This window comes from Nanorana parkeri, unplaced genomic scaffold (assembly GCF_000935625.1).
Source record: "Nanorana parkeri isolate BGI_ZX_2015 unplaced genomic scaffold, ASM93562v1 scaffold118, whole genome shotgun sequence".
Lineage (NCBI taxonomy): Eukaryota > Metazoa > Chordata > Amphibia > Anura > Dicroglossidae > Nanorana > Nanorana parkeri.
This window is the reverse complement of record NW_017306386.1, coordinates 1,867-25,221: the sequence shown is the minus strand read 5'-3', so window position 1 is coordinate 25,221 and position 23,355 is coordinate 1,867. Positions and strand designations below refer to the sequence as shown.

The window sequence follows — 23,355 nt, the reverse complement described above, 5'->3', positions numbered from 1 at the left end:
CGCTTGGAAACGCGCAATGCAATTATTTTTGCGTGCAGTTGCCCATTTACATCAATGTGCCACAATAAACTCGCAAAATCGCATCACTTCACTCACGCGCATAAAAACATGCAGCAAAAAAAACAGCGTTTCTACACGTGAAAACGCTGTCGCCTAGGTGTGAATGAAACCTAAGGCGCTGATTAAGAAAGCACATTACTGTCACTAGATGAAGCCAAAGAGCATGAAAATTTCCTGTGCAAACACGTTATAGATCAGCCCTTAAAAAAATGAACGAACAAAACACACACAAAAATGTTTAAATATTAATGGTTGGAAAAAATAAATAGTTAATGGGAGAAGGGGGAGGAGAAGTAAAAAGGGGCCAATTATGGTAAACTAAAAAGGTTAATATATGGGGTTAAATAGGAACTAATTGGAGAGGGGAATATTTATTTTTAACTTGTCTGGTTGCTTTAACTGACATCATATACAGATCAAAACGGATCCCTTGAATCTACCAATGAATGAAACCAAGATACATAAGCAAGTATTTCCTGAACAGTGTTTATAAACACTATGTCAGATGATCCGTGTCATGGCAGCTGCAGCTTTTGCAGCTTCTATATTTTATACAGCAATTCCTATAATTTTGACTTAGATTTGCAAGCAAGTGCTAGGAAGGGGGTAGGGGTAGGTGGCAATGGACAGAAGGAAAGGTTTTACTACATGTGCCATGTGTATTTCTAGTAAGTTTTCATTAGGTGTGTGTAAAACACCCAGTAACTACAACTAGTTTTGAAAATAAATCACATATACTTTTAAATGCAACTAGTGTACTGTACCTGCATATGACTGGGTATCACATCCTGTAGTCCCCTGTATGGTAGGATGAAAGAGGGATGATAAGGAACCTGTTCATAGGAGGAGAGTGCAGAGGGATTAGCCCATCAGTCTGTTGCCCTTTTTGTCCATTTGAAGATTTCTTTTTAACAGGGAAATGTAATTCCCTTTAAGCTGTAACGTCAGGCTATATGATTGAACACAATTCAGCATCACTTCCTTTGATATTACTAGCTGAGGGGATCTTTCCTAGTGTTGGTGGGGGAAGGTTTACGGCTGAAGTGAACTGCAATCTGTGAAATGTAGTTTGTTACTTAGAACAAAAAGAAGCATTTCCTGAACCTGGTGTCATTTCCTGCGACAAGGCTGAATATTTAGCCACAATAGGTAAACTATTCAACATTTACTGCTGGAGAACTTCAAAATGTACACCGGCAATACTAGAATTTATTGTGTACACTACAACCTGTCGCTCCTGTTCTTTCTTTATGATCCCTCTCATACACCGTAGGGAACTTCTTCCTTATCTTTCAGTAACTATGTGGTCTCTATAGCAAGACTCTAAAGGGGACAGTCACTAGACCAGGGGTAGCAAACCTCCGGCCCTCCAGCTGTGGTGGACCTACATTGCAAGATTTTCACAGCCACAGACATGACTCCCGAAGAGAGATGCATCATGAGATTTGTAGTTTCACCACAGCTGGAGGGCCGGAGGTTTGCTACCCCTGCACTAGACCATGTCCTGCCTGGAGCCTACCTTTAAAGCTGAAGTGTAGTGTACAAATATGCTAGATCTGTCTGCAATTGCTCCAAGTTTGGTGTATGGGGCCAGCAGGCTCCTGTAAATATCACAGCAAGCTGTCTCAGATCTCTTTCAAAAGAAATATATGAAAAAACACATTACCAGGATCCGTTTAGATGAGTCTCCTTTTCCCTGCTGGGCACTGGGTGCTGCAGACTTTAGCTGTGCAATTTTCTGACTGGTTGGAGACGCATCTAAAAGGGTTGCTGGGGAGGTGTTTTTTCACATAAAGCTCAGGACATAACAAAAAGCGCGATAATGGGGCTTTAAAAGTGTCTATTCATGAATGTTCGATATCATGGACAAACTTAGTCACAAGATATGATAAGTTGTCATAAATCTTTATTATGTATATTTATGACAACTCATCATATCACGTGACTAAGTTTGGCCATGATATCCCACATTCATGAATAGACACTTTTAAAGCCCCATTATCGCGCTTTTTGTTATGTATTGAATTTAGGGGTGTGGTGTCATAGTCCCAAGGGATGTTCTGGGAGATACCTACTTGCCTGATTTACATAAAGCTCAGGGAAAAATAATTAATGGCAGAGAATGCTAATAGTTGTGAGAAGGGGCCAATGACATAATGGAGCAGGGAGAGAAGTGTTTGATAAAAGAGGCTCAAGACAGATGCAGCAGCTTCAAAGGGTTATATTGTGGAGATGCAAGATACAGGCAATCCGGTTGAAAAATTAGTTCCACCCTTGATGATGCATAATATAATTCTATATTTGCAATGCTATCGGCCTTTTGCCAGCTAATGCAAATACTTTATAATAATAATTATTTAAAAAAAGGAATAAAAACAAAGTTTCACTTCTAGGAAACAAAATGCCCTGCACAATACAAGGCCTTTCCCAATGATAACCTTGGAATTTCAGACAGAATACTGAATCAAGGTCCCTGTACACCACCTTATCTGCGCACAGAGCTTGGAAATTTAATAATATTGCTATAGTAATTTCATAAAGTGGACTTTTACTCCCCTTTACTAAAAGTCACATCAGCATTCAGATCCGCATGCGGATATGAATCATCTCACATTCTTTAGCTAAACAAACATTTTTATTTTACTTTAAATTTACTTTCTTCCACTTCCTGGTCCTCTTTGGCACAAATGATGCAATCGTGCCCAAGCATTGCATCCTGGGAAAGTTACATCAGCAGAGCATTGCTGTTAAATGTCATGAGATCTCAGGGAAAGGCATTTTCCTCCCATGAGATGATGTGTATGGTCACATGTGCCAGAGTTGCAGTAAGTAAAGGGAGATCTAGTAATCTGCCCATAGTAAAAATGGCCACTGTCAGAACAATGGGGAGGAAAAAAAAAGTATGCAAAGAATACAAAGCCGGCAATTATCTAGAAGTACGTGTTCGTAGATTGTCATTTCTAAAGATGAGTTTGTTGTCATTTTGAAGATATGAGTAAGTTCCTCTTTAACACAACGCCTCTTCCAAGATGGACACAGAATGGTACAACATCAAGGAGTGAAATATGTGTCTGTTCTGTTATGCAGATAAAAAGGTCACCATACCAAGAACAGGAGTCATGTTTTACCTGTGAACACTTAATACAATTTAGATTATTCACCGTCTACAACAAAATAAGATGATAAAATATACCAGGTCACAGACCTGTGACCTGGTAAAACATGGTAAACTGGCTTGACTGAATAACAGGTAACTTCAAATACTTGCAATCATCATCAGTGACTTCCAGGGAACTCTAAATCCCAGGACAATCTAAAGCTGGCCATACTAGTAGATTTCCGAACGACCTTTCATACAAAAGATATTTCAAATGACCCTCTATTAGTTGATGGGGTCAATTTGATCATCTTTCAAACGTAGTGACCCAACAAAACAAAAAAAACACCCAAAAAGAAAAAACAGGATGGAAAATTTTCTACGAACTTCTAACAGTTAAATATGGTTTTCGTTTGGGAAACTCCATTTATTCCGAAATCAAATGTTAAAAGAAAACAAAATTTCATTAGACATTCAGGTCAGGTGCCTGATGACATTATCAGGTGGTAAAGAAAGATCTTTCATTGATAAAGAAAGACCTTTTGTTGGGAAATCTTCTAGTGTATGGCCAGCTTAAGGATACTGGAACTAAAGCATGCATTGTCAGTACCCTGGCTGTCGCCCTTCTATCCCCCACTGTTCCTATTGGCCAGTAATGATCTCCATCATACTTGATAGTCAATATGGAGATATGCGAGGGAGGAAGATGTATTCACAATTCAAACTTGATATAGAATTTAGAATTGAAGAAAGGAAATGTAAAGAATACCCTTTCTGCCATATCGGAAGCCATTAAGAGTACACATTTAGATAAAATAATCTGCGCTCTTGGAAAGATAAGGCTAAAAAGTTAAAATACTAATCCTAAAGCTGCTATGAATTGGTAAAATATGATGTGCAAGTGATAACTGAGTACACAGCCTGCTAATGTTTTGTTTTTTGACGCGTGTGTTACCTTTTACATTGCTCTCTAAAGATGCTGCTGCTCCAGAACGTATACTTAATTCTGTTCAGAAAAAAAAAAAGACATAAGTCTAAATTCACAAAGCTAAAACACCAACATAAACACTTAATTAGGAAAAATTAGTCCAATGAGGTTTGAAAATGACAGTCACATGACTGAAATTATAGAAATGTATCCTCCTGTGAAGCTTTGTGAATTAAGCCTATAATAAGTCAAATTAGTTGAAAGCTCTCATTGTTATCTTATGTGGATGGGATAAGCCTCCATGGCGACCTCCATCTGTAACCTCAATCTAAAAATTAGAGCAACTGCCAAACTCTTCTCTTATCGCATTCAAATAGAGTCCAAACAAGTGCAGCTTTGGCTTTCAGTATGAGTTGTCTGTTCAGCAGTTATATGTGAGAACTTAAACTATATTATCTGACTAAGGCTCTATCCACAGCTATGCTCTGTGATGTGGTTTACATGTGCTACTGAGCTTTTACATACTGTATGCATTACACGCAACAGCAGTTTTTACACAAGGGCTAAGATCATCATGCAAGTTGCTACATCTTTTTTTATGGACAGATATGTAGTAATGTTTCCCCAATCCTTAATGTAATCCTAGAATACACTTGTACTGTCTTGCCTACAGTTACATAAATGTACATACACGTTCATATGAGTTAAGAGTTGTAAAGTCCCAGCATATACTATCCTGTTATCACATCAGTGTTGTAATAGTAATACATACCAAAGTTGTTTTTCATAAAGCATTTAAAGTTTACTTGAAAAAAATCCCTTTTCTGTAGTGAGTGCTGCCTTCCATCTGCACATCACTCATCAACTTCCTGGACTCCAAGTGTGCTCTGCATCTCTTTCCCTGCTGCTTCATCTGATGTAATCTTGATTTCTCAGGACTACATGGCCCATCATGCATTGCTTCCAGCAAGCAGTGATAATGTTACATTGTTCAGACGTTGAGTTGTAGTTCAGATGGCAGGCTTTTTAAGGGTTGTGACACAAGGAAGAACATATTTACAGGGCTGAGTGAATTTGTGTCAGTACAACCTACAAGCATCTTCAGTAAGTAAGTTAACAAACCTCTAGTTCTATCTACTCTATGGTTATTAGTAGATCAAACTTATGGAAATTCAATATAAAAATACGGATTTATCCTTAGTGTTTGACTATAGATAATTATAAAATCAGATGTCATCTATTTGTTCCCCCAGTGAAAATACAGAATTTCACATTAATATGGTATAATCGGGGTGGATACCGTATTTGCCGGCATATAAGATGGGTTTTGAAACCTTAAAACATCCACCAAAAAAATCGGGGGTCGTCTTATACGCCGGCAAATACGGTAAATTGATATAGGATTCAGTAGCCAGTCTGTCCAATGCAGGAGCCAGCAGGATCTTTTTAGGAGTCAGCTCCATTGACCATAACTAGAGAAAACCTCAAAATTAAGTGAGGGGCCAGCCTTAATTTTCGAGGAACATTGGCTTCCTGGATCCTGGGATTAGTCCTAGATCCTGGGATTAGTCCAACCCTGTAGCATATGGTATGAAATACTTAATAAACAGGATGATTTGCTTGTTCATCCACTTACAGTAGGACATAGTCAAAAAGACATCAACACACATGAACCCCATTGGCTTTGTTCCCACAAGGACCAATAGGGAAAGCTTGACGTGTATTTTCTGCTAAACACCTCTGAACTGCTCATTTTCAACGGGTGCACTAAATATACAATAGCTGGGCTAGGCACAGCTCTGCACTGACCTACATTTGTATGCACAGAGACTGACACAGGGGTGCTGCGTGCTCTATTGCATCTAATGCAGAGGTGGACAAATTAATATTGAATTCAGAAGTCAGTCTGTCCTATCCAGGAGCCAGCAGGATTTTTTTAAGAGTTAGCTCCATTAACAACTAGAGAAAACCTCAATTAGTAGTAGTCAGCTGTAATTTTTAAGGAGCATTGGCTACCTGGCTTCTGGGATTTGTCCAGCCCTGGTCTAGCAACTGCATGAAATAAGTAACAGCTATGCAGTAAAAAGGAGAAAGACCATAAAATAAGACCACAGCTGTGACTTTAGTTTTCCAGCATACAAGTGTAAACCTAACTAACTACAGGAGCTTTAGAGAAAGTCATAATAGGTAGATTAGAGGTTCATTTGTATATTGTAGTATTGTAGACACAGAGGAGGGAAACGCTGCAAACAATGCAGGCTAAAATTAGAAACTGCCGATCTACTTCAACTTCTCAGACACTGACTGTACAGGGAAGAGTGCTCCACATCCTGTAAGCAGACTTGTACCACCATAACATGAGCACAGAGAGATAACAAGATCACTTTCCTTAAGAAATCAGGAAAGCCAGACTAAATGCAAGATAAGGAACACACACACACTAATAAAAAGTGATGGTTTTTTTATTACATTTAAAGAACTCAGGGTAGAATTATCTTTAACCCTTGAAGTGGGGCTACCCCCGTACTGCAACGGTTAAGTGCTCATGTTCATCTAGGGGCAAAAGTAAAGAAGCTATACTCACATGAACCACAGAGCTGGCAGCCTCTTCTCCCTTTGGTCCAGTGATCTAAGGACACGGGATATCATCACGTCTATTCACTTATATTGGACACGAGGATGCAGAGGAACATTTTACAGCCGGAGGTGAGTGGTCACCACCGCAGGACTGAGGATCAGGTGAGTAAATTATTATTATTATTATTATTATTATTATTATTATTATAAATAATAATAATAATGGATTTATATAGCGCAACAGTTTGCACAGTGCTCTACAATATTTTTTATTTTAGACCTAAACCAAAACAAGCACTTAATCCTTGCAGGGCGGGGGATAGTCCCACTGCAAGGGTTAATGTTTGATATGCCCTGAGTTCTCCTTTAGGCTGTCCATGCACAGCGCAATGTATCAAGAAGCGGCAGAAATTTGCTCTGTGGGTGGCCCTGTACGCAGCCTCCCACCTGACATCCTTCGATCTAAAAATAGCAGGAGGAGGATGAAAAATGCTCTGTCGAACAGTGACTGCAGCCGGTTGGATGCAGTCAATGTTCATGTGATCTATCAAAGTACTATAGCCTCAGCAGGAGATTTGTCCATTTAGCGTGGATAAAAGGAACCCTTTACATTATTTTGTTCAGCCCACGGGCTGGACAAAAAAAAAAAAAAAGGAATCTACTAGTCTATGGCCAGCTCTGCCCTGTCCCTCCAGGTTTTTTTCAGCCGCAAAGCATTACTTGCTTTTTTCTTTAGTCTATAATTGTTCCATGTATAACCTGAATGAGGCCAACATCCTAATTTATTATATATGTACATATAGGTGTATGCATCTAAGATATTTCTATGTTCTTGTCTAAAGGCACAGAATACTGCACTGCGACCTTTTAAATAGCTGCCAATGAATGATCTACACATGTATGCCTATTCGCCAAGCAAATTTAGACAGGAACGTGAAATCCTGTTTTCAAATAGACAGTTCAGTATTTCTAGATGAAAATCCAGCAGGCACCAAGAATTTGAAAGCTGCTGACATCTCAACAAAAATACAATTTGGTACACAACAGTCCTTCCCACTCAGACTCATTATATCCCAGACATTTTTAGTAAGAGCAGAAATTCACCATGGTATCAAACAGCCCACTCTTCAATAAATAGATTCATTAGCAATGTACAGCTGCAGTCTGCCAGTTTTAGAGTGTGCTTGGCAAACCGCAAAAAGGGGAAATCCTTACCTTTATGGTCCAATCACACGTCTGCTTATGTATTTTAATATCTGCAGCTTTCATGCAGTTCAGACCAACTGAAGTGGGGTTCAGCACGCATTTTTACAAGTGTCTGCTGCAGGGGTGGACAACTCCTGCCCTCCAGCTGTTATGGAACTACAAGTCCCATGAGGCATTGGAAGACTGACAGTTACAGGTATGACTCCCAGAAGCATGTTGGGATTTGTAGTTATAGCACAGCTGGAGGGCCAGAGTTTGCCCACCCCTGGTCTACTGTATACAATGGAGGGGAATTTATCAAAACTGGAGCACACAGATGCTGAAGCAGTTGCCAATGGCAACAAACCAGCTTCTATCTTTAGTTTGTTCAGTTAAGCTTTGAAAATGAAAGAGATAAGCTAATTGGTTACTATGGGCAGCTGCTCCAGATTCTGTCTGCTCTAGTTTTGATACATTTCCCTCACTATATTTTTCCGTGCACAAAGGAAAAAAAGGGTCTGGCTCATGTATTACAACACATGTAAAAGCATGCCTTTAGTTAAAAGGGACAGAACAGTGTTTTTATATTTTCTTTGATATACAGATACAGTGACCAGCTTAAAGCGGAACTACAACCTCCTTAGCCCCTACAGGCAAGGAAGGTACTGTCATAACCTCTATTTGGATTGCATTTGCCATAATGCTGCACATGTGATCAGCTATGACACCAGCCATTTGAGGGCCCATTCACACCACATTCAGATCATATCCAGACCAGACCAGATTGTTCCCGGACCCAAAATGCATCCTAATGCTATTCCAATGCTATTTCTGGCCTCTGTTTACAGCAGCGCAGTCTGTTCTAGACCAGAAAAATACTGCAGGTCTCATTTTGTCTGGTGTGGAATGCACTGGAACTGTGGGCAGGTTCACACCATTTTCTGGACCAGATCTGGTCCAGAGAAATGGTGTGAACCTGCCCTGGGGGCTGAAAATTGATTTAAGAGCTGAAATAAGCACGCTGACACCCTTGACAGTTGGCATGACAAAGTTGGGAGACCTTAAATTGGTGGCTAAAGTTCCTTTTTAAATTCCAACTGATCTTCGAGTTTAAAATCAGCCAAATATGTTCAAAAGTGCATCAAATCAGAAGATGTTCAAAGGCGTACAGTTCATTTCTATAGACAGCAGCTACAGCCTGAGTAGAAAAGCCTGTCCCCTGCCAGGACACTGCAGAAGGACCTTCTTCTCTGTGTAAAAGCAGTGGTCTCTCTGCAGAGGTCCAATGCCCCCCCCCCCCCCCCCCGCGTTTTTTTTTTTTTTTCTGTGCAATAAGTAAAGCACATGCTTCCTGGTGACTTGAGAGTTCTAGCTCTGACTCAGCACGGGGCATGTTAAAGCTATGCAGAGAGACCACTGTCCACTAAGGCACATAGAAAACAATTGTTGTTTTCTATGCACCCTGTTCACACCATACAGTGTGGTGGTGTGCAGCGAGATGTTGCTCAACGCACGTGGCGTGAACAAGCCTTAGAGCAGGGGTAGGCAAACTCTGGCCCTCCAGCTGTTGTAGAACTACAAATCTCATGAGACATTGCAAAAATTCTGACAGCCACGACTCCCAGAAATAAATGCATGATGGGATTTGTATTTCACCACAGCTAGAGGGCTGAAGTTTGCCCACCCCTGCCCTAGAGCCTACACCACCACTTATCTATGGCTACTTGACGTATACTGGTTGACTTCAATGCAAATCTTATTGATGTGTGTTAATGTTTTAAAAACCTTGTTTCTATGCTTTGTTATTACATATGTTGGCATTTGCTCTATACACAGTTATGTCTTGCTCTATATCAAAGAAGTCATAAGTCTTGTACTAGTTGTCCATTAAAAAGATATGCTATTTAAAGTTGCATGATCCATAAAACAGCCAGGTTAATCATCTACTCTTAAAAAGGAGAACTATGAGATGAGTGATTTCCACTCACCTCATAGTTCTAGCCGACCTGTGACAATGAGACTTTTACAAGTCGGCTCAGTAGATCGGGAGGTGAGCGAACATATACCGGCGTTCGCTCACCTCTCGATCCTGTAAAGGCTCTCTGCCGCGACAGGGGAGGGGCTGGATACCCCCCTCCCCGCTCCAATCCGCCAGCACTGACTGGCGGATCGGACGGGGGAGAGGGCGGGTACAGCTGGCTCTGCCTCTAGATAGGCAGAGCCAGCTGTCACTCACGCAGCTGAGCGGATCTCGACATCGATGTCTGGATCCGCTCCGGCGTCTCAGTATACCGCAAGCTGTAGCTCGCGGTATACTGAGCTTAGGGTAACGGGAGGACGCTAGTCTGTGTCCTCCCGTTACCGTGAGAACTATGGGGAAAAGCCCTGACCGCATAGTTCTCCTTTAAGATCAATTTACATGCTACATGCATACACCATCAAGAAATGACACCGCCAAGTCTTTTGTGACTTCCTTGGAATGGAATATTGTGGAGCTAAGAGTGACCAGAAAGTCAGATAAAGCAATGCTGGCAGCCAGGATCTGCAATTTATCAGTATAAACGTGCAATTTCATGTGTGTACCGTTTGCTTTTTTTTCTTTCGTCATTAGATTTCGTCTTATGTCTTTCAGTTCCTCTCTCTCAATGAGTGTCTACCAGTCAGGTCTGACAGCCTGAAAACAACAGACTCTCTTTAGTGGGGCAGGACAGTGGCTTAGTGGTTAGCACTTCTGCTTTGCAGCACTGGGGGTACCCAGTTTGTATCCCGGCCAGATCACTATCTGCAAGGAGTTTGCATGTTCTCCCTGTGCTAGGTGGGTTTCCTCCAGGTACTCCGGTTTCCTCCCCCACTCCAAAAGACATGCTGGAAGGTTAATTGACCCTGTATGTGTGCATGTGAGATAGGGATCTTCGATTGAGGACAGGGACTGATTTGTAGTATGTAAAGTGCTTCATAAAATTGTTGGAGCTATATCAATACCTGTAATAAATAAATACAAATATGACAAAATGTAAACCAGTAAATTTCATATCAGCACCTGTTGAACACAGAGGCCAAAGGGGTAGCAGTAAAATGCAGCCAGCCATAAGAAGGAGAAAATGCTCATCTGTGTATATTATACAATAACGGAAATATGATACAGCAAGTCTGTGAAGGGGAAGAAAATAGCATCAGAAATTACTTTTAAAAAGGTGAACATTAAAGCAATTTCTGAAAATATGTTCTCACTGAAACTACACTACAGTTTGTCTTAGCAACTAAGCTGCGGCAGATTTTCAGGAAACAACAAAACAAAAGCACCATACCAAAGTTGATATGTGCACATTGTATCTGTGAAAATAAAGAGGAATTTAACAGGCAATTTCACTGTGGTTTTAAAATGTGACACGATCAGACTTTAGACAAATATTATGAGGCTGACACTCCAAAACGACAAAGTTCAACAGTCGAGACTTTTAGATAGCGTGTAAAAAGGGGAACTTCAAACCCCTTGACTCTTGCTTTCAGCCATTTTCAATATTGAATATTGAAATCTAGCTTGATTTAAATATTCAAAGTGCATAAAAAAAAAAAAAAAAAAAAAAAGGATTATAAAATCGAATGACCACATTGTCTTTTGACCTGTAACTATGTACATAAACAGAGCAAATACCTAAACCAATATTACTGTCAGCTATAGCCGTGTAGTTGTTTCTCTATTAACTCTAATGAAGATGCCATCACGATCAGCCCCCTTGCGATAGCAATAAAGTAAAAATAAATAATTAAAAAAAATATATAATAAGTAAAAAAGCACCCCCCTCCAACATACAAACACAAATGTGTGCATTTGTGCCACACATTAGGTATTGCCGCAAAAGATGGAAATGGTGCAATAATTCTAGGGTCATCATTAACAGTTAGCTATAAATTGACGAGATGTAAACGTTTTGGGCAATTTCAGGAACCGTAGTTTTTTGCGGTTTTACAGCAATTTTCTTCACATATTTAGTATCTAGTTACTTAATACAATCTCTTTTTTTTAAATGATAGCAAAAAAAAATTAGGTATAATTAATTTGGGTGGATTTTTTAATGAAGATAAACAGTAAAGCAATTATTGTGTGGCACACAGAAACCTGCAACTGCTACTAATTTATTCTACGGGATAGATAGATAGATAGACTATATATCGAGAGAGAGAGGTATTTACCGTATTTGCCGGCGTACAAGACGACTTTTTATACTTAAAAACATCCCCCGAAAATCGGGGGTCGTCTTATACGCAGGGTATACAATGTGAACCTTTAGTTCGTTTGGGCCAAACTGGCCCAAAACGAACGTCCCCAATCTGTCAGCCCGCTGGATGTGTGGTAATACCGTATGTACGGTAGCTTCGGCTACATACAGTATACCGCGCTGAGCCAATCACGGTGAGCGATGTACACAACCTCTGCCAATCCGAGCAAGCTTTGTATTCATTAATAGAATACATTGCTCGCCGTGATTGGCTCAGTGAGGTATACTGTATGTAGCCGAAGCTACAGTACATACAGTGTTACCGCACATCCAGCGAGCTGACAGATTAGTGGGTGTATTTAAACAAATTGGCTGGTAAACAAGACCCCATCATGGCTCCAGCAAGAAGGAAATCTGAAGCCTCGGAAGGGGGGGGTGGGTAGTCTTATACGATGAGTAAAACCCAAAACCTATGTTTTAACTGGAAAATTAGGGGATCTTCTTATACACCCAGTCGCCTTGCACGCCGGCAAATACGGTACTAGGACTGGAGCAGACAAACTCTGCAGCAGTTGTGCAGATGGAAACCAATCAGCTATGAGCTTCTGGCACCTCTTCACAAATCTCACCCGAGCCTCGATCCCGCGGCAGCGATTGCTCACCTTTCTCTGCGGCTGAGGAATATCCCTCTGTGTCTTCACATGTAATAGGCTGTAAAGGCATGATGATGTCATGGATGATTAGATTGCTTGAGCCTGGGGAAGAAGAGGCTGTGGGAATCGGTCTAGCAACAAGGTGGAATCCGTGATTGGGTGAGTATATCGGTTTTATTTTAGACCCTAGATCAAAACAAGTAGCTAGGGAGTAGCTAGGGCTAATTTTTTAACTGCTGCTCTTTTTTATGCCCTGATGAAGGGGATACCTGAACGTGTGCATATTTTCTGGTCGCCATTTGCAGAGCCAATACGTTTTTTGGAATCTTGAGTCTATTACTGGCGCTCCTTTTTTAGGTCTTCAATAAAAACCTGAAAGATGTTCTAGTCCCTCCCCACCTTATCAAAAATAAAAAAGTTGTGGCTTCAGTTGCACTTCATGGGCTTAGTTCTGCTTAAAAAAACACACTTAGGCATAAAATATATATTATCCATATACATGTGTTAAAGAAAAGGGTTAAATATTGCTTGTGTCCATGGGAAGGGTTTATGCCAACTTCCAGCTCCTTTTAGCCCGATTACTTTAAAGAACTCCGAACAAAATTGTAATTAACCCTTGCAGTGGGGCTACCCCTGCACTGCAAAGGTTTACTGCTGGGTTTGTCTAGGGAGGAAAATAAAGTTATACTCACACGATCCTCCGAGTCAGCCAGCTGTTACAGCATTTCCTTCAGCCTGTCTCCTCCTGCAGCAATGGTATGTCCCTGAGGCTAGGTCCACACCTGCGTGATCCATGACTGTGCGCCAATCGTGCACAAAATCGGGCGGATGGGCAGCGAGTCGCACACCACCACTGATCGCACTGGCGGTGCCATTATTTTCTAATGGCACCCCAGTCGAGCCAGGCAGTTTGCCCCTGCAATAGCGCACGTTCGCGGTTGCAAAAAAAAGAAAATATTTTTCCAGCGATTGCCGCTCGGCTGTAACCCCATGTAAATCAATGGTGCCGCAATCCAACTACTGTGTGCAATCGCACACGATCGCGCAGTCCCGGGACGTGCTTCCTGGGAGTGCCAAAGTCTGCACCAGCCCTCAGTGTCCTCACGTCCTATACACTTTGTACCTTAGAGAGAGAGGCTCCAAGGACTGGTCTAAGAACAAGCCGGCTAGGATGATTGGGTGAGAAAACCTTTTTATGTTCCTCCCTAGACCAAAACGAGCAGTTAACCCATGCAGTTCTGCTGAGTGTTGTTAAAGAAGAGATGTGGGGTTGTTCTTTAAGAACATACTACAAAGTAGCGGTCATGATCATTTTGTATTGTGAGAAAACAAAGTGAAATTCCCCTTAAAAGCCTACCATGGAAATACTTAGGACTCATATGATTACTGCAAAGCTAAAAGATAGCTTGCTCTTCTTAGTATGGAGACTTTCACAATCATGGCTTCATGATATTTTCCCTTTAAATAGGTTAGAGTACTTTGTGCCACCACGCCACAGATAAGCATTTAACAGCTTTAAGTAAGTGACGTGATGTCATCATTGAGGTCTGTTCAGTAAAGGTCACTTGGTGTGGAATACAACTTTGACTCCCAAGCAGATTATCAGAACTAACTGTTAACAATATCTTTCCAATCCTGTGGAGCAGTAACAAGGGCACCACCTCGCCAGGCTTCCATAAGTATGTCTAAAGGGTGTTGTCATTACATAAGTGACATCGCTTTTACAACACTTGCTAAGCAATTTCTGACTTTAAGCACTTCACATGAGAAAGGGAGTGGAAGACACTGTACTTGATCATTTCCTAATGTCTTTATGTTGGTGAAAGACATTGCCTGCAGAACACAAAAAAAAAAAAAGTGTGTTGACAGTGGCAAAATTAAAATCTGTGCTGCTAGCCACAATATTACACAGGGGCAGTCCAGACTATAGGGGTTGTTGTAGTACCCAATATATGCTGTCAAAATCCACAGAAAAGCTTTAAGAAGCAAGATATGCTAGATCGGGGGTAGGCAACCTAAGACATTCAGCTGTTGTGGAACTACAAGTCCCATGAGGCATTGCAAGACTGACAACCACACCCAGAACTACCAGAGGCTTTGTAGTGTCACTACACCGGGACTGCCAAGGCTGCCCACCACTGTCCTAGATCATTTATAACAGGGGTAAGCAAACTCTGGCACTCTAGCTGTGGTTAAACTACCAATCCCAGCATGCACCGTCCTCAGAGTCATGCCTGTGGCGGCCAGTGCCTTGCAATGCCTCATGGGATTTGGAGTTGCACCACAGCTGTAGGACCAAAGTTTGCCTAGCCCTGAATTATATGGTTAAACTTGTGGTTTGGGAACATTAAATTCCACCCAAACCACAAACTAAACAGTCCCACTAATTAGCCATTTCCTTTTCCTAACTGGAATCACGGCAGTCGTAAGTATGAAATACAAACATGTAAAACCTGTCCAACTACCTTACACCTATATAGTGACTAAAAACCACCAAACCCTACTAAAGCATGATCCATCACAACAACCAAGACTATGCCTGCAGGAACAATTGAAGCATTCCTTCATTAACTCTACATGGCATGCTTCGCTGCAACATCTTACAGCAGACGTGGGCAACAATGGCCCTCCAGCTGTGCTTTAACTAAAAATCCCACTCATGTTTTTAGTATGAGTGTTGTGGACCTACTACATCAAAATGACTGGGTGCCTTTCCTGCTCATACAACATAGCCACCATAGTGCAAAACACTGAACTGACACTCGTTTACTTAGAATTTATGCCTACAATTAGGGATGCACCGATACTTGTATCGGTGCCAATACTGGGCATTTTTACGAGTACTTGTGAAAATGCCCAATACTAAACGCCAATATCAGCGCTTTACATTTTTTTTATGCAATTGGACGCCTGAGGTCCCACGCTTGCTGGGGACCCTGGCAGCCTGCCTGTGAACAACAAAGCGCCGGTTTACAGCACAGGCTGCAAATCTCCTACTCTTTCTGTGGAACCCTATGAGACCCTCCAGACCCCTGGTGAGACCCCGCACGGCCCTTCCAAGATCCTCCGCTGGAGACATCCGGCCAGCACAGAGTATGTAAATTGCCAAATAGTGATAATTATACTGTAATCCGGAATGGAAACCAGCTATGGAGGACTAAAAATCTGCATTGCTGTATAATATATTGCTGGGATTTTTAGTCCTCCATAGCTGGTTTCCATTCCGGATTACAGTATAATTATCACTATTTGTAGTACTCTATAACCCCTCTACAGCTTGAAGGCAGTGGCAGAACTACCAGGATCTCAGCTGCGACCGGGCTCTGGTGCTCCACCACTTTCCTAAAATCATTTGTTTTTATGACACACACACACACACACACACACACACACACTAAAATAAAAACATAAAAAAAAGTATCTGTAACTTATCGGGGAGTACTCGGTCTGGAAAATATGGTATTGGGGCATCCCTACCTACAATATAATGCTGTTTGAAAGTACATGAGTGAAATCCAATTGCATTGTGGAAGCCGAGCTCCTGACAGAAACTTGGAGGCTGCCACTGCTGACCTCTTCTGAAAATACTAATTGCCTCTAGCTTGAATACTTTGAACCTCTGACCAGCAACAAGAATACAAATAAGGATTCCCGATTGTTCTCGGAAGTTCCTGACCAGCATACTTTGACCAGGGTCAATCGGAAATAATGTATTCCAGTTGATCTGCATAAGGCCCCATTCACAACTGAGCACTACAACAATGGGATTGTTTTCTCCTGTTCCCACCTGAGTGTTCTGCCGCTTGTGGCAAAAAGGTACATGACCTTGGGCAGAGGGGAGTGTTTTGGCCCCAACAGGAGGGCTTTAACAGGGGCACCTAAGGAAAATGCACAACACACTTTTTGTGCCTAGTAACTAACTTCTAAATGGTTAATAATAATCATAATTTTAAAAAAAAAATTTCACATCTGATATTCGACAGGACAAATACAAAAAAAAGCTCAAGTGTGAATAGTGCCCAATAGCCAAACAAATGGCTTTTTTTAGAAGGAGGTTGGTAACACACTTGGATGGCAGCCTGCATTAGAGCTGAGGGTTCTTGAGAGGAGTACTGAAGTTTTTTTTAAGAAACTATGTACAGCACCTTATTGGCCCCTCCCAGCGACAGTCTTCCTGCATTGCATAGAGAAGCACAAAGACCAAGTGATGATGTCACCTGGCCTAAAATAAGGTATCTAATGAAAACAGAAAGGTTTTAAGATAAATGTATTCAATAATACTGATCAAGGGGGAAAGGTGAGACCAAGGAAGGCAAAATATATGCAGATTAAACTTCAGCTTTAAGCCTCTGCTATATGCCATAAGACACTTTGACCCAGTGACCTTTAATGAAAACATACCTGAGCATTTACAAAATATGGCGTTGTTTCAGTGCCATTTAGAAAATGACGCAGGCTATCGCCTGATTGCTATAGACAGTAATACGCATCTCTCTCTCCAGTCGTCCTATTTCCTAAAGGCAGGGTTTTATTGAAATCGTTTCTAACATTCTCAGAACAGACTGGCGAACAGTCATGACAAAACCTCTGACTCATCTCATAAAGTATGATTCAAAATGGTCAGAAATCTAGACAAACCTGTGACCTCAGACTGCACGCTGGTGCTAGGTATTTCTTGTCCCGTCACTGAAAAATATGCAGCCCGACATGTCAACATCGTAATCAAGGCTAGAACGTGAACACCTAGGCTTCCAGCCAGTCATAGAGGATCTGTCACATATTTCACATTGATGCTAAATAATCTGCTATCATACAATGTCCATGGTTCCGCCTGTAGGGAAACAGTGGGGCGCTAACAAGACATGCTTTGGGAACTCACCCTTTTCTAAAAGTGACAGAAATGTTTCCATTACTCAACTGTGTAACACACCCAGAGCTGCAGAACATCAATACATATGAAGCAGACTGGATCGTACATGCCATGCCTAATAGCCATTTCAATTTATAAAAAACAAAAGAAGGAAAGAGGGCTGAGTTCACAAAGAAATGCATCAGTTCAGGTCACTTAAGAGAAACTAAGGTGTGAGGATGGGTTACTAAATGATGTAAACAAAACAAATGTCACATGACCAAGGCACACCAAGACGATCTTGATTAGTTTGGTCAGAAGTCATTCTTCAGCAAACTTTTGTTTTGTAGTTTTGGATAGAGTTGGAATTTGTAAATGTACGTCAGGTCTATATTTCTGTCTTTGACCCCACTGGGGAGAGGCGATTCCTCTTATTACTTGTCCCTATCAAAACAGTTTAAGAAATAGGGGGAGTAGTTGGTGTTTTTTTTGTTTGTTTGTTTTTTTATTCTTTATTGACTGAGTACAAAGTCAAAACAAACAAGGTGCTTAACATAACAAAAGATAGACGTTCAACCATGAAAATCAACATTATGGTGTTACACAATCTGAGACATGTCCCGATGGGGATAAAGGGGGAGTAGCCTTAATAGGAATTATATTTAATTGAGATGGGATATTTACCATTTGATTTTTAAATCTGCATTTTTTTTTTCCATGCTGGAGAAAAAAGTAAATAAAAAATGACTTCTTAAAAATTAAGTATATATGAATCAGTAAACTAAACCTTGGATTGTAGTCCAACATGGGAGTGAGCTTGGAGCCGGGCCTACTTTACAACACACACAGGGACCATGGGGAACAAAAGCAGCCACCCTCCAGAAGGAAGGATAGTACCAGCACCAATTCAGAGATGATATGAGGATCTACAGCCGAGTTATACACAAATAAGATACATTTATTAAAGGCAAACTATGGGGTTAGGGCTTTTCCCCATAATTCTCCTAAGGGTAACGGGAGGACACAAACTACCGTCCTCCCGTCACCCAAAGCTCAGTATACCGCAAGCTACAGCTCGCAGTATACTGAGACGTCGCAGCGGGAACGGATCCCAACAATTATGTCTGGATCCACCCAGCTGCGTGAGTGACAGCTGGATCTGCCTATCTAGAGGCAGAGCCAGCTGTACCCGCCCCCTTTTCCTGTCCGTTCCGCCAGTCAGTGCTGGAGGATCGGACAGGGGAGGGGGGAATCCAGTCCCTCCCCTGTCACGGCTCTCTGCCAGCACAGGATCGAGAAGTGAGTGAGTGCCGGTATGTGTTTGCTCACTACCCGATCTACTGAGCCGACCTGTGACAGTTTCATTGTCACAAGTCGGCTCAGATTATGAGGCTGAGTGAAAATCACTCGCCTCATAATTCTCCTTTAAGTCAGCACATAAATTCCCATTCATTTCAATGGCCCCCCATTCACACCCATTTGTGTCACTCAAAAAAAGTTCCTGAGCTTCTTTGGGGCATTTCTACACGCGTTTCCACATTGACTGCAATGTCCCTGATCTGACAGTCAAGCGAACGTCTTCATGCGCGCGTGTTTAACGCACATAAAAATGTGCAAAAATTAGTGATATGGGCTAGGCAAAAATGCTGACACTTAGGTGTGAATGCAAGCTAATAGTTATGGTACTTGAATGCATTTTTAAGATGTAACTCCTGAGTTTAGTGTCACTAATAAAATGATAATGACACCTTTGCCATCTCAGCTAAAGAAAAACAGACCTGCAGAGGCCCCGAAGTACTTTCCAAAAGCTCACTGGTCATAAAACTAGATTTCCTACATTTTTAAAAGTAGTAAATTCTATATCTTGATTGGTTTCAAAACACAGCTCAACACAAATAAAAACATGACGACACCTATTACATAAAAATCGGCCTTTACTGTATCAGAATCTTTTAAAAACTAGCTGGCATTATTTGGCAACTAGCAAACTGCCAAAGCAATAACACATTAGCCATGGTCTTGTGCTCTTCAGCACTGCTCTGGGAAAAGAGCCTAAGGGAAATATCAACGAGTCAGTCATGTCCAAACTTATAAGGCTCCCCTTAGTTCTGGCTTTCTCATGACAGACTCCATTCTTCTATTTGTATATACAATGGAAATTTTCTTAGATCATCTAACCCCCCACCCCTACCGTGACTGAGGAACCAGTAATATTTTGGTCAGCATGGTGGACAGGTTTTTCATTTAGAAAACCAGGAGTCCATCATTTAAGGCCTCCACATTGGATAATTCATTGACCACTAAGAGCCTAGTGCAGAAGATGTCTTAGCCTTAACATCACTAGAGTTTATTCCTAAAATAACCAAATCCACAAAGTCAAGAATGAGCAAATTATTATGGGATTCAGCAGCCAGTAGGATTTTTAGAAGCCAGCTGCATTGACAACTAGAGAAAACCTGGAAAGTTAGGCACCAGCTGTCATTAATAAGGAGCATTTTCTACCTGGCTCCTGGGATTTGTCCAGCCTTGAATTAAATTGTTAGAGATCACGCATTTACTGTTCAAGCTATATGTATATGTAGCAAGCCGTCTTAGAAAAGTCTGGTGGCCTAAACAAATTTTAGTTTGGCCTATGAGCGCACTGTTAATACCTTCAGTTGATAACTGCATACTGTGGATTCGATGGAATTACCAACCCTGCAGAAATGTGGGATGATCACATGAATGATCTTTCAATAGTCATATTGTTTGTAAAATAACAAAACAAACCTTGCTAAGTATTTAGCAATGCTAAGAGCTATGACACCCAATTATTAGGTTAAAGCAGAACTAAAGGCGGATATAAATCATTCATATTAAATAACATAATATATTCAATAAAAAAAATGAACACTTTTAAAACAGTACCACTGTTTATATTAACCTCCTGTAATCCCCTGTGTATCAGGTCTGCTGGAGAAGGGCAGCACCATGTCTACAGCAGTGCTATAAATCTTACACAGAGATTGCTGATAAAAGAAAACTGCGGAGTGATGACCCTATCAATGTGCTGATGCCCCTTTGTTGTCCAATTACAGGTTGGAGCAAATACTTGACCAAGTTTTTTTTTTTTACTGCAGAGGAGAAAAGCATAGACCTGGTTCTGCTGTCTTGCAAGGGTACATGAATCTAAAAAATGGTAGAGCAGAATTACAAATCTTTTGGCAGGTAAAAGAGTTTGTACAAATCTACTTTTCAACTTTTTCGCTGCTGCTTGCCTAAAGGTCTCCTTTAATACTGCAGAAAATAAATAGAAGAATAAAAACCTCTATCCATATTACTGCTAATGAAAGCAACTCCCCCAGTAGTGCTCACCCCACATCAGCAAAAAAACTGCACAGGTCACCAAGGAGACAACTCATCTCTGGTCATCCCCAACAGCAGATATTGCTTGCACTTCTATAAAACCCAAATGTCCATCACACACTGCATTTTCTCATTGTTCAGAAGAATGTCACTGGGCAATGATGCATGTTCATCACAGAGATGGATGAGCTCTTTGTTGACATACAGGACACAAGTTTCTGCGTTTTGTTTTTTTTACAACTCACAGAAATGAAAACCATACCAAGTACATAAAAACATCCTAACCATATTGCAACATACTATTCCAGAGCTGCCTGTTTCAAATATTCATACCATGTGTCTCATAAGACTGATAACAGACTGAAAATCATCCAAACATTGTTGTGAAGAACTAAACCCAGTAAACTGTTACATCATATTTGGCATTTAAAATAAGCAGACATCCCTGGCTGGTGACTTGGTGTTTTATACATAATATGACAAAAAGGTCTACAACTCTGATGGTCTTTTCCCGAGTGGGTCACCCAGTTATTAAACTGAAGGGCTCATTCACATCAGATGCATTTTGTTACATTTTCCAGCGTAAACAAATGCATGGCTGTGAGAAAATCCATTGTTTCCAGTAGGATCTGTTCTCACCAACATGCTGTGTTACATCATTAAAAAGGTCCCAAGAGCTGCATTGCAGGGTGCGATCAAGAGTTTTATCAAACAACTCAGCTGAAATGGAAAATTCCTATAAAAACAAAGCTCATAGAGACAGACACCAAATATAAAAGTTCATATAAACAACAACATTTATTTAAAACTAGCAAACATACGACTATTCGGTGACAACTGAACAAGGGTTGTGAAACAAACAGACAAGAGCTGGACGTCAAAGATGGTAAAAATCATATGGAAGTGTTGGCAGCCTTCAAGAGGTTCCCCACTTTCCTCATCATGAAAGTAAATATAAGCTGCATGCCTGCATCAATTGGATTATATATATATAGTTCAGTAAGGCTATATAATGATCTATACAAACTACAGCAACCCATAGCTACTAGATTTATTTTCACATTAGGAAGTTCAGAGATAGTACTGATTGGTTGCTACAGGTTGCAGCACACATTTGAATTCTGAATATGCCCAAATGTGAGCAATATTGATGAAAACTATTATGGTAATGGACATTTTTGACCCAATTTGCACAATCTAACTCTGCTTTTCTCAACAAGAGTTCTGTGGAGACCCATGGTTCCTCCAGAGTTTGCAAGAGGTTCCTTGAGAAGAGAGCAGTAGTGGATCAATTTCCGTGTCTTAATGAGGCTGAGCTTGGTGTGAACCCAGTTTGCGTGTGTTCAGCCAAGCCCACTCAAAACTGTGACTGTCACCTTCCTCCTGGCCCATTCAGAGGTGGCAGTGGCATTCCCGCCCCTTTGTGATGTATCGTTGTGGAGCAGGGAATGCTCCTCTCCGCAACTAATTGGGCAGAAAGGGAGCGGTGGCAGTCAGTTTTGAGTGGCCTTGGGCGAACTGGGTTCACACCAAGCCCAAGTTTATCACTAATTTCCAGCCTGATTTCATGCAACAGAGCCAACAGTGTAGGGTCAGGTAAGTAACCTTTTCAGCTGTCTGTAAGGGGGTATTTGTCCCACTGTCAACCAATGAAAGGAGCATTCTTTCCACTGTTTACCAATGTAATAGGCCATTGTTCCCACTGATCATCAATATACCAGGGTACCTCTCTCAGACATTGCCAATGGAAGGGGGGCCTCCTTGCCTTGCATGGAAGAAGGGCCTCCTTGCCGCCAATGGAAGGGGGGGGCCTTCTTCCCTTACCAACCTACCTCTCTCACCCACCACCAAAGTAAAGATACAAAGTTTTCACAGTATTTCTTTTCTTGACTTCCTCATCAGTACAAGTCATGCTTATTGTTATTCCTTTATTGCTACAGCTACAACCAAGCGATCACCATAATGTACCACAAGCTGTAAATATAATTTACAAGAGGTTCTCAAGGTCTGAAAATTATTTCAAGGGTTCCTTCTGAGTAAAGAGGGCGAGAAAGGTTGCTCTAACATGAGTCCCTCAAGTCGGCAACTGTCAAGAACCTCAAAATATTTCCCAATAAAAAGCAGTTCCTATACACCAATAATGGACCCATTAGGCTTCCTGAATGCAACGACGGTCAGCCTCTGGCCTACATCACATCAGATAATGATGGGTTAACACATGAAGAGCATAACACCTCTGAAGGAAACAGAGGAGGATGTGGCTACCCTAGACCATGTCAGGGATTGCTCCCTACTCACATGCAAGTGGTATTAACCCTTTGAGCCCTGCTCCAGGTCTGTGTTGTCAGATGTTAGAGCTGCAGGAAAACAAAAGAGAGCATTTCCCTGGCAAACAGGCCTTCAGAGAAAAGGGGGGGGGGGGGGGGGGGGGGGGGGGGCCA

General features: G+C 41.3%; 1 protein-coding gene across 1 annotated transcript in view; it reads right to left on the bottom strand.

The window, feature by feature from the left end:
• KSR1 (kinase suppressor of ras 1) overlaps positions 1–23,355 on the bottom strand; it is a 143,990-nt gene that overhangs the window by 119,971 nt on the left and 664 nt on the right. The window lies entirely within an intron of this gene.